This window comes from Octopus sinensis, linkage group LG1 (assembly GCF_006345805.1).
Source record: "Octopus sinensis linkage group LG1, ASM634580v1, whole genome shotgun sequence".
In the NCBI taxonomy this organism is placed as follows: Eukaryota; Metazoa; Mollusca; class Cephalopoda; order Octopoda; family Octopodidae; genus Octopus; species Octopus sinensis.
In genome coordinates, this window is record NC_042997.1 from 137,622,407 (window position 1) to 137,635,191 (window position 12,785).

The window sequence follows — 12,785 nt, forward strand, 5'->3', positions numbered from 1 at the left end:
TTGAGTCTCTGGAAATCTTCCTCAATCACACCCAGTCACCTGGGATTTGAATATCACAAATATCACTGGAGTACTGACTGTGCTGACTACTGCCCTCAATTTATTGAATGTTTTTCTGAAAGGATGCTTTTTTTTTTGTAGGTAATAAACTGAGTAGTATCTCAGCTTATAGAAAAAGTTTTCTTCTGGGTAATAGATGTTCACATTAGGTTAGGGATGTAAACAGTAATTTACTTTTGAATGGGTTATTAATTGTGATGATAAAAGTGTCTTATAGTTGATAGGGAGTATTTATTACTAAATTGATTTTAAATTTTGGCACGAAGCCAGCAATTTCAGGGGAGGGGATAAGTCAATTACATCAACCCCAGTGTTTAACTGGTATTTATTTCATTGACCTTGAAAGGATGAAAAGCAAAGTTAGCCACAGCTGAATTTGAACTTGAAACGTAGAGATGGACAAAATGCCATTTAGCATTTTGCCTAGTGCAGTAACAATTCTGGCTGCTCACTGCTTTAATATTGGTTACTGTATTAAAGGGTAATAGTGGCAAGTAAGATAATAGGAGGTAGTAGTTCTGACCTCTGTGTATAGGTGATATAAGTATTAAATATATTTACGGTGGATAGTGGGAAAATTTATTGTGAATAATTTAGCAAAACACAGTTTTGGGGTTACAGATATAGCCACAGACTGATTTTTAGCCAGCATTGAGGTTTACTTTTAGGTTAAATATACACACTCGGGTGCTTTACTGGTTCAGCTTGTGTAAAGGAAATAAGTGACACATTTTATAGTGGAGAATGGTAAAGTGTTTTGTAGTTGTTAAAACAGATAACTGGCTAGTTGTTTCAGGGTGGGTTCTAAACTTAAATCATCATCATTGTCATCATCGTCATTGTTTTATATCAGTTTTTCCATGCTTGCATAGGTTGGATAGGTTCTTTCCAACATAGTGTTTTACTATTTGTTGTGTTTTCTTTGTCATCTTCTCCTTAAAGTTAGACATCTTGAGGTAAGCTTTTATCACTTCTGCTCATGTCTTCCTTAGTTTTCCTCTTTTACAGTTTCCTTTGACATGGATATCCTGGCATTTCTTTACCCATCTATTGTCCTTCACATGCATCACATGTTTGTATGAATGCAGTCCTTGTTCTTGCACACTCCAACCAATTCCTGTTATATCTAATCTAAATGTAAATGGTAAAGTATTTTATGATTAGTGATAATCTCAGGTGTTTTAAATCTTACTTTAGCATGATGACAGTTGAAGTGCTAGCAGTAATAACAAACAGGAATGGAATAAAGTCACATTATTTTCTGGTAGTTAAAACAGATGAGGTTGGTAATGGAGTACTAGATGCTTCTTACTATCTTTACAGTATTGCTTTTTCACAGCTTTGAGTTTAGATTTGATTAGATACTAACTTTTCTCTTTCTAGTTTTGATAAAATACATACATACCAGTAGTATACAAGGGTTAAATTAGTTGATGATCTCCTGTGTCTGTTTAATGAAGCTGTTTTAAGAGTTTAACAATGATAGAAGAAAAGTAAGAAAAGCTTTTAGAAAGTTAGTAAGCATTTTTAAATGGAAATGTAATTAAGAAAACTAATGCACTTCATTGGTTAGAAGAGAGCCCTACAAGTAACTTACATAGTGTTGTTTGGCAGCAAAAGATATAGTAAATGCGATTACTAGAAGAGGAAGTTAAGAAATCACAACTACTATTGAAATTTTAACTGCATGAATATAGTTATATTATTAACTAAACTTGAACAGTTTACCTCCGAATGCTCACTATATGAAAGGAAGCATTTTATCAAAGCAGATCCCATATTTTCAATGTGTATGGTGGATGATATATTTTTCAAATGTTCTGTCTATCTCTGTGATATGTTGTGCAGTTACTGCAATAGTTATTCCTGTTAGTAATATTACTGTTGCTTCAGTCAGCTTTAATGATCAGCAAGATTACCCCTAACCCCTTCTTTATTTTTTGTTTTTCTAATTTTTTCTTATAATGTTTTTTGTTTCTTTGTTTTTCTATTAGCATCATTAGTATTTCTACCGTGTGCGCATGTTTAATAAAATGGGACTTGCTACTGTTGCTATTACTATTACTACTGTCATGTCTTTTATTCCCACAACCACCCTACTGTCACCGCTTGTTCCTTGTTTCTCTCTCTCTCTCTTCAATTCTTTTTCTCTCTTCAACTCTCTCTCTATCATAGCTGCCACTTGTTCTGTATTGATTTTAGCAAATGTGTCCATAGCAACAGTATGGAATCAGTACATTACAACACACAACAGTTGATTGAGCCATAATAGAGATGACTAGATGGGGATATATTTAGCCGATTCCTTCTTTAATATCTTGCGTCAACAACCAGCTGTAAACACGGCAGCACATTCAACGGTGGATCGTTTCTTACAGAAGGCAGAGGAAGAATAACGGCAACATACTCAGTAAAAACAAAAGAAGGATTAAAACACTGTTTACACCCAACAAAATGAAGTATGATTTGCATCTTCCACTGAATTCCTTATTTTAAAATTATTTTTTTATTGAATCCAACAACATCTCTATGTAGTCACTTAGATTTAAAATTTAACAGCCGTCACATACCTGTTGATAGGTGAGTTTCTAACTATTTTTCATTTAATTATCTTGAGAATTTAAATGTTTTCATTTATGTTGACAGAGATAACTTTTTATTTGCTATCTAAAAAAAATGTATTAAGTAATTCTCTCAATTTATAATTGTGGAAACTGACTTTAGAAAATATTTTATTACTCATCTACTTGTTGAATTTTATGCAATTCACACATTTATTTCACGAGATGTTTGAATTTTATTTAAATGGTGAGCTACCAACAGGATGCAGTGATGATAATTCTCTTAGATGGAGAATTCAAATTTAATTCTTAACATGCGAGTTTAAATTACAATCTTAGAAACCTATGACTCACTTTCTTTTCCCCTATTCATTCCCTCTCTCCTTTATTCACCCTTTCCCTTTCACACAAACATCTCTCTCTCTCTCTCTCACACTGCTCTCTACTTTTCTCACAGTTTTTCTTTCTCTTTCTCCCTCTGTGTCTCTCTTTCTCACACACTGCTCTCTTTCTCTCTCTCTCACACACACTGCTTTCTCTCTCTCTCTCTCTCTCTCTCACACACACATACACACACTGCTGTCTCTGTCTCTCTCTCACACATACACACACTGCTCTCTCTCTTTCTCATACATACACACTGCTGTCTCTCTTTCTCATACACACACACTGCTGTCTCTCTCTCTCTGTCTCTCTCTCCCTCTCTCTCTCTCTCTCTCACACACACACTGCTGTCTTTCTCTCACATGCTCCTCTCTTTCCTTCTTTCTGTCTTTCACACACATACAACTCTCTCTCACCACACAACATAGCATATTCAGGGTCCAGGCTACAGATGTAATGATTTTAATCATATACATGTAGTCATACCTTTAAATATATTTTGATTTATATACCTATCTTTCTGTGTATTTATGTATACATTACCTAAGTGTCAAGTACACACATACATACATCCACCCACATATATACACACCCACACTTGCTTTTGCTTCTCTATTTTAACTCCTCCCATCAACTATGTTATCATCCCCACCTCCGTATTACTTCTCTACCAATCAACTTTGACATGACTGCACAGTTATCCTCACCTACTTATCAACTCTCCACCAATCAACTCTTATTCTTACTTCATACCAGTATACTCATAACTATTGAAGAGTATTTATATAATTTATTCTTTAGTTGAATATCACAAACTATTGTGAATGTTTACTTGATAATGCACCATATTCTTTTATAATCTCCTTCTGAAGATGGCCACAGGTGCAGCTGAAAGTTTGAAATTACATATTTCGTTTCCTATGTCTTTCTCTTAATTAGCATGCAGTTACTTATGAATATGTAAAACTCAGTATAACTTTAAAATTCATACATTTGCATGAGTGTGGGGAGTGGGTAGGGTATGCTGGACATTCATTGTTATGAAACAAGGAAGACTATTCAATCAAATAATACATTAATGATTACGATGTTCAGTTGATGCATTTGCTTGGAGTTCATTTTATTTGCATTCCCTAGTTTATATATATATATATATACACACACATACACACACACACACACACACACACACACACACACACACACACACACACACACACACACACACACACACACACACACACACACACACACACATATATATATATGTATATATATATATACACACATACATACATACATATATATATACTGCTTTGGGAACAGTGGATCTCGAAGTGTATAGAGCTATAAATAACAGTATATAAATATTGTTTTTTTGGTAGCCCTCAACTTTTTCTAGCCACAAAGTATTTTCCAACCCAATATTTATGTTACTATCTATTGTTTTATGTGCTTCAAGATCCACTGTCCTAAAAACAGAATTATTTTATCTTATCTTGAAAGTTTATAAATTCATATGACATCAACTATATATATATATATATAATATATATATATATATATATATATATATATACAAACAAACACATATACACACACACATATATATATGTGCGTGTGTGTGTATAATATATATATATATAGGCACAGGTGTGGTAAGAAGCCTACTCCTCAGTCACATGGTTCCAGGTTCATTTCCACAGCGTGGCACCTTGGACAAGTGTCTTCTACTATAACCTCAGGATATAGATAGAAGCTGAAAGAAGCCTGTGATATACATATATATTTGTGTGTGTGTGTGTGTGTGTGATAATTATTATCATATCAATAATCAATAAATTACATAAGGATTCCTCATATTGGTACAAAGCCACCAATTTGTTTGGTAGTAGGAGTAATCAACTGAATGAACCCCATTATATTTATTACTTTATTGTCCCCAGAGGAATGAAGAGAAAGTTAAAATCCCTGAAGTTTGGACTTAGAGCATAAAATGTTATGAGTAAAAACTGCAAACCACAACAATTCTTTCTATCAAATATAATTTTTAAAAAATCACCTAAAACTACTATAATAAATAAAAGAATGTAATTGTAGTAAGTAATGTTACAGATTTAATCCATTATTTTACTCTTCATCTTCACTGGTATGTTTGATAAAATTTTTGAAAAATGGATAAATATTTGTCAATGTTATTATTCGAAGTAACAACCAACAACCTTAAATAATATATATATATTATATATATATATATATATATATATATATATATATATAATATATATATATATATATATATATATACATATATATATATGACCTGGCAGACACGTTAGCATGCCGGGCGAAATGCGTAGCCGTATTTCTTCTGCCGTTACGTTCTGGGTTGAAATTTTGCAGAGGTCGACTTTGCCTTTCATCCTTTCGGGGTCGATAAATTAAGTACCAGTTACGCACTGGGGTAGATGTAATCGACTTAATCCATTTGTCTGTCTTTGTTTGTCCCCTCTGTGTTTATCCCCTTGTGGGTAGTAAAGAAATATATATATATGTATATACATATACATACATATATATATATAATATATATATATATAATATATATATATATATATATAATATATATATGTATATACATATATATGTATATATATTTATATCATCATTATTTAACATCTGTTTTCCATGCTGGCATGTGTTCGATGGTTTGATAGGAGCTGGCCAGCCGGGGAGCTGCCCAGACTTCAAATTGTCTGTTGTGGCATGCTTTCTACAGCTGGATGCCCTTCCTAATGCTAACCACTTTACAGAGTGTGCTGGATGCTTTTTATGTGCTACAGGTATGGGTGCATTAGGTATGGGTGCATTTATGCAGTGCTAGCACAAGTGCATTTTATGTGGTACTGGCATCTGTAAGGGACAAGACTGTATATATGGGTGACAGTGATTTTACTTGGCTTGACACATCTTCTCAAGTACAGCAAATTGCCACAATTCTCAGCTCCTTTTCATTTCCTCAGTGAGGCCCAGTGTCTGAAGATCTTTTCTCACCACTTCATCCCATACCTTCTGGGGTCAACTCCTTCACAGGCTCCCTCCACAATTAGAGCTTAGCACTTCTTTATGCAGCTGTCCTCATCCATATGTATCATGTGACTGTACCAGCGCAGTCTTCTTTTGCACACAACATCTGATGTCTCTTATACCCAGTTTTCTTCAACACTTTGGTAGCTGTGATGCTATATATGTATTGTAAAAACAAAATGCTTGGCATTTCATCAGTTTGATGCGATGATTTAGAATAAAATACTTGAAAACAAGTAAAGATTGGTGTCAGGAAGTGCATCCGACGGTAGAATATAGTTTCAAGAAGTCTCATTTAACCCATTGCAGTATAGAAAATTGCTGACATAAAATATGATGATGACGACACAACATACACACACACACACACATATGCAAACGTGTGTACGAGTGCATATGTATATGTGTGCATGCACACACACAGAGTACTCAGTGTATATAGTAGAATTTACCTAGAAGCAGCTTTGGAAATTATTTGAACAGTTGCCAGAAAGTATGAGTAGTGATGGAATGACTAATTGGTTGTTTTCATATATATATATATATATATACACACACATACATATATATATATATGGAAACTAGATGCGTATATATGGATCTTGCAAGGTACATCTTATTTTGTCTTGAGATATTTGTTCACTGAAAATACTCTACAACCACTGTCTATGTGACATAAATAGAGGAGGAATCTGTTATACTTCGTTTTTGTATCTGGTTACATCCATATATAAAGGGTCATGAATGACCTTGGGATTGCACCTAGAAAGTTACCCTTCAAGGAACAAGTTCAGGCAAGGTTGTCTATGGATGACCAGCAGTAGCCCAAGCATACCAGCCTTCCCTCTACATGCCACTGAGTGAACTGGAGCAATGTGAAATGTCTTGCTCAAGAACACAACACACAGCTTGGTCAAGGAATTGAACTCACTACCTTATGATTGTGATCCCTACACTCAAGCCACTGAGCCATAGGTGTGTGTGTGTGTATTTGTGTGTGTGGGTGTTTGTGCATGTGTGTGTGTATGTGTGTGTGTGTGTGTGTGTGTGTGTGTGTGTATATATATATATATATATATATATTATTTATTAAAGGTCACCTTTAAATAAATAATATTTATCTTTCACTAGATTGAGTAATTTTTTGTTGAATTTTCTATCATGGATCAGTATATTATATGTGTGTGTGTGTGAGTGTGTGTGTATATATACATATATATATATGTGGAAACTAGACATATGTGAACCTTGCAAGGTACATATTATTTTGTCTTTAGACACCTGTTCACTGAAAATGCTCTACAAATAGTTAGAAATTAAAGCTATGCTCAATGTCTATGTGACGTAAATAAGCATAATGACTCACCCTAGACACAACAAAATCTGTTATATGTACTTTAAAAAATAAAAGCCCAAAACATGGTAACCTTCCACGATGTTATGGAGATTTCTGCAGCAACTTGCTTCTTCAGTCAATGAACAAGTTTTGCTATAATAGTAGTTGCTCATGAAAAATTGAATATAAGATGACCAGAACAGATAAAGAAAAAATTCTGTATTACCAAGGTAGTGAAAATAAATACCTCTGGTGTGTTCCACCAGGGAAGATATTAAATTATTGTTGTCATCATCATTTTGCACCCATTCTTTGAACTGGCATGAGAAGAATAGGTTTTCACAATTTTAGCTATTATTTAAAATTATTTCCCTCTGAGATGTATTGGGGTACCATATCTCATATGTATTTTTTTTCTTTTTGGCACATCTTCTGTGCCTGAATGCCTTTCCTAACACCAGCTACTTTACCAAATGCACTGGGTACATTTTATTGTGCACCAGCATGCGATAGGTTGTTATGTCCTCAGCAAAGTAAAGCTAAAGGGTGCTCTCAATCTGATATTGTCTGTAAGAAGACAATGTTAGGGTAACATGAGTAATAGAGAAAGAGGAAGAGAGGGTGATAGCAAAAGATGAACTGGAGTAATAGGGAGAAAGAAGCAAAAGCATGAAGAAAGAAACAGTAATTAGAGTAACAATGTGGAATATAAGAAAAAAGTGATACAGAGGGAGAGAGAGAGAGAGAGAATAACAAAGAGAGGAGAGTAAAGCAGGGTGCAATGAGAGAAACATAATAGAAGAGAGTAATTGGAGAGAGACATAGCAGCTACATCTTTACTGGTAAGAGCAAGAAATGGATAGCTATTGAAATGGTTGGTGCTAAAAGTGTGTGATAGAGGTCTGCTATTACTTCAAGTCTACCCAAACTTTATAATTGAAATTGAGTAAATGGAAACTGCCCACAAATCTATTTTTAATTTAATGGTACAGATTTGTCATTTACTGTTCTTGCTAATTCTACCTAAAAATTATGTTAAGGGTGCATATGCCTTTAAAATGCTCAGCTACTCGCTTGTGAATTCAAGGAGCAGGCAATTTGGTTGATTGAGCAACTGAATACTCATCATCACAGACAACAAAGATTTATTACTTATATATACACACATGTGTGTGTCATCTGCGTATATGATAATCATCACCATCATCATTACCATTTCATGTCCATGTTCCATGGATTGGATGGTTTGATAAGGATCAAATGAGTCAAGGATTGTATTGTGTTCCAGTGTCTGGTTTGGCATGGTTTCTGTAGCTAGACACTCATCCCAATACCAACTGCTTTGTAGTGTGTACTGAGAGCTTTCTTTGTGCCTTTGGCTCTACTGACGTCAGCATGTAGCTAGCCAAGAAGCTCAAGGAAGGAGGATGTTGCCTCTGTTAGTTAGATAGTATGAAGGGAGAAGTTGGGAGAGAGCAAGTTCTTGTTGAGGAGCTACATGACTACTCACATTTTGGAAAGAGAGTGATCATGAATTAAGGTATCTTCAAGGAGAAAGGTAGTGATGGTCCATGTGGCATCTCAAGTCACAGGAGCAGGGGTGGTTGCAAGAGTGTGTGGGGGAATTGGAAGAGTGGGGTAGGCAACATCTGTTAGGACTGAGGGGAAAGATGCTGGAATTGGGGAGGTTATAGGGATACTAATAGTATAGTGGTAATAACACTGTTGATAGTGGGATGAAGAGAAATGATATGCTTGGGTAGGCTTCAGGAGTGGAATAGAGAGATAAATGCATGACGTCTGGGGAGGGGGACAGCCACTGTAACATGTGGGTGTGGAGAACAATACTAATGGGTAAAGAATGGCTAGCAAATGAGATGGTTGTGGGTAGCAAGAGAGAAAAGTAGTATTGAAATGGGGTGGGTGGGAAGAGCTGTAGTGGATGATATGGTTTAGAGCAACATGAGGGGTATTAATTGATTGGGGTGCTCACATATGTGTGTGTGTGTATGTATGTCTGTGTGTGTGACTGTCTATCTGTCTCTCGTCCTCTCAACCTTTCTCTCTCTCTGTATATATATGTATGTATATTTTACTTTTTTCAGTCATTAGACTGTGGCCATGCTGGGGCACCACCTTGAAGAATTTTAGTTCGCTGAATCGGTCCCAGTGCTTTTTTTTTAAGCCTGGTACTTATTTTCTCAGTTTCTTTTGCCAAACTACTAATGTTACAGGGATGTAAACACACCAAAATTGGTGGTGAAAAACAAACATAGACACACACACACTTGTGTGTGTATATTTCCATCTACCAAATTCACTTGCAACGATTTGGTCAGCCCAAAGCTATAGTAGAAGACTCTTGACCAAAGTGCCATGCTATGGGACTGAACCCAGAAATATGTAGTGGGAGGCAAACTCTTACCACACAGCCATGCCTATGCTTATACATATGTATATATACATATACATATCACCATCATTGGAAAATAGATGTTAAATGATAACGATGATATATATATAAAATTATTTATATATATATGTATATGTGTATATATATATAATTATTTATAGATATCTCTCACATTACAGACAGCTCAGGTTATGGGATTTCATACTTACAGGATTTGTATGTTATGATCACTAATTTTGCAATGTGTTGTGTAATTTCATCCTTAGGGAAATCTGGAGATGCTCTAAGAATTTAAAAACTACTTTTTCTTGTGAGTCTCTGACTGTTTGATAATTCTTTAAGCTTCCATATCTTTCTTCTTCAAATTATCTTACAGACATTTAGGTCATTTGCTTTGCAGAACTCTGGAAGCCTTGATCTATCCTCATTTCTTGTACCCTATCCATAGCTTCCATGAACACCTTGGACATCATCTTTGCATTCTTCGTCATATCTATTGCAATTGCAAGCTGTAATTAAGATGCCACTGTCATTTGTCTTAGAGATTATCTGTAGAAAGGCCTCATATAAATGGTCCTTCTGTTCATCTTCAAGCTCTGACTGTTACCACTGAATTGTCAATAATTGACCTGAACTTCATTATCTTTAGTCTTACTCTAACTACATAGATTACCTTTTCCATTTCATAGCTTATGGCATACCTGATCCACCACTTCATCACTTGTTTCAAACTCAGAAGAGTTTGTGCTCTTGTTCTTTGCCTGTGGGGATGGCCGAGGCCCCTTTCCAACTTACTTCCTGCACACAGCATAACATTAGTCCACTCCACTAAAGCATATCAACAACCTCTCCAGCACCTGCTTTCATTGTGCCAATGCTAGTTGTAGCAGCTCTAAAAATTTAAACCTGAGAAGGAATTAATGATGCTTTAGTTGAGTGGCGTCTGACTTCTGCATCTGAAAAGAATAGGAAATTTGGGGCAACTGTCTATCAATGAATGAGACATGCATGGATAGATGGTTAGTTTTCTATTATTATTGCCATCTACCTCAATTATCACACTTGCAGTAGTCATCGTAGATATTAAAAGAAGTCATAAAAATAACAACTAGAGTTATATTTTTAGACACTTAGTATGACAATTTTTATTAAGATAAAGAAACAGGAAAGCTACCAAGTGGAAAGTGGCATCAAAAAGGTTTCTAGAAATTAGGCATTGGTGGGTGCATGGGGCACAATGGTTGCCTCTCCCCACTGCCAAAGATTTCCATTTAGCAATCAAATAAAATATATACCATAAGCAGAAGCTAGCTGTTGAGAAACAGGTTATCTCTAGCTCACAAAGTACAAGGCTTGTTGGCATAGCTGCATTATTTTACTAAGTACTATTATTGTTGTTGTTATCCCCTACTCTATTAACCTGGATTTAGCGTATTCTTAGTCAGAAGTATTCAAACCATGACCATTCCTTTTTAGTGTACTTAGATCTACATTGTGTATCCCTCTTTTTTTAAGACAGTATGGTAGATATAACAGGAGGGAGATTTGTTGCTATTTCTAGCAGATCAAGTAACTGTGTAGAGTTTCTATCATCGGCTCAAGTCATTTCCCATTAAATGTTACAACTAAGGCTGCCATGACAATATAAAAGACATGGCTGCTATGTGAAGTACATCACCTTTATTCTTGCATATGTTCTTGCCACGCCTATTGTCAAGACCAACTCTCTTTGTAGCAGTTTCTTTTATTCAGTCATCAGATCTGGAGCAATCTTCAAAAAACTGCAATTGTCATTGTTATCGTTATTTATCCTCAGGTCAGCTCTGATCCAACAGATCTATAATGAAGAGACACTGTCTATGATCATCTCATCTTTTCTGCATGCATAACATTATCTAAGCTACATTATCCAATGTGTCTTTTACTTATCTATTTAAGATGAATTGATATAATGTCAAAGAGATTTGATTGCTATTTCTAGCAAGTTGAATCACCATGTAGAGGGTCTAGTTGGCTCATTCAGAAGCTGCATTTTTAGTTATAGAATCCAGGCTTCCAATAGTCAATTACATATATGTCTGCTGTCACTGGCTCTGCATGAGGTGTACTGAATAAGATATTAGCACACTGGATTCTCATACTACTTAACTTGATAGGAAAAACTATTTACCATGTTCACAAAACACGCACAATATATATATATACATTCATACATACATATATATATATATATATATATATATATATACATATATATATATATATATATATGCACACACGCACACACATATATACATACACCCCCCCATATATATATCATCATCATCATCATCGTTTAGCGTCCGTTTTCCATGCTAGCATGGGTTGGACGGTTCTACTGGGGTCTGTGAAGCCAGAAGGCTTCATCAGGCCCAGTCAAATCTGGCAGTGTTTCTATGGCTGGATGCCCTTCCTAACGCCAACCACTCCGTGAGTGTAGTGGGTGCTTTTTACGTACCACCCGCATATATATATTATATATATATATATATATATATATATATATATGTATATGTATATTGTATTTCAGAATGGTTATTTTTTTTCCAAATAAACACATGCGCTATATATTTGTTCTTCACTTGTTTATTACTGTTCTCATTTTAATTCATGTCCAGTGTCCAGAAATCTTTTGTCACACATCTGTGACCTCTTCAGTGACACCTTCCATCTTTGTATGTGCTCCTGCTCCACTTAGTCCATTCTAATGGACTAAGCAGTCCCTTCAGAAACAACTGTCACTAGACTTTTAGTTGAATTCCTAAGTGTGACCAAGTGAGACTACATAGGTTGTTCAGGCTTAATTTGACAGTTTGCATAAAAGGAAAAGAAAACACAGCATTCCCTCCAGAAATAAAAGTATTTTAAAAAGTAGAAAAATATCAACTAGATTATGGCTGGGAGA

The 12,785-nt window shown here is 35.2% G+C and overlaps 1 protein-coding gene across 8 annotated transcripts in view; it reads left to right on the forward strand.

The window, feature by feature from the left end:
• The window catches only part of LOC115210843 (rabphilin-3A), a 266,359-nt gene that overhangs the window by 93,510 nt on the left and 160,064 nt on the right, over positions 1 to 12,785 (forward strand). For 2 of the 8 annotated variants that reach the window (XM_036505142.1, XM_036505141.1), the window contains exon 1: positions 2,166 to 2,640. The exons of 3 other annotated variants lie outside the window; for them this stretch is intronic. The gene's annotated coding sequence lies outside the window, so the exon portion shown is untranslated. Of the gene's footprint in view, positions 1 to 2,163; positions 2,641 to 12,785 lie in introns of those variants that run through there. 3 more of the 8 variants (XM_036505144.1, XM_036505139.1, XM_029779602.2) reach the window with 3 other exon arrangements.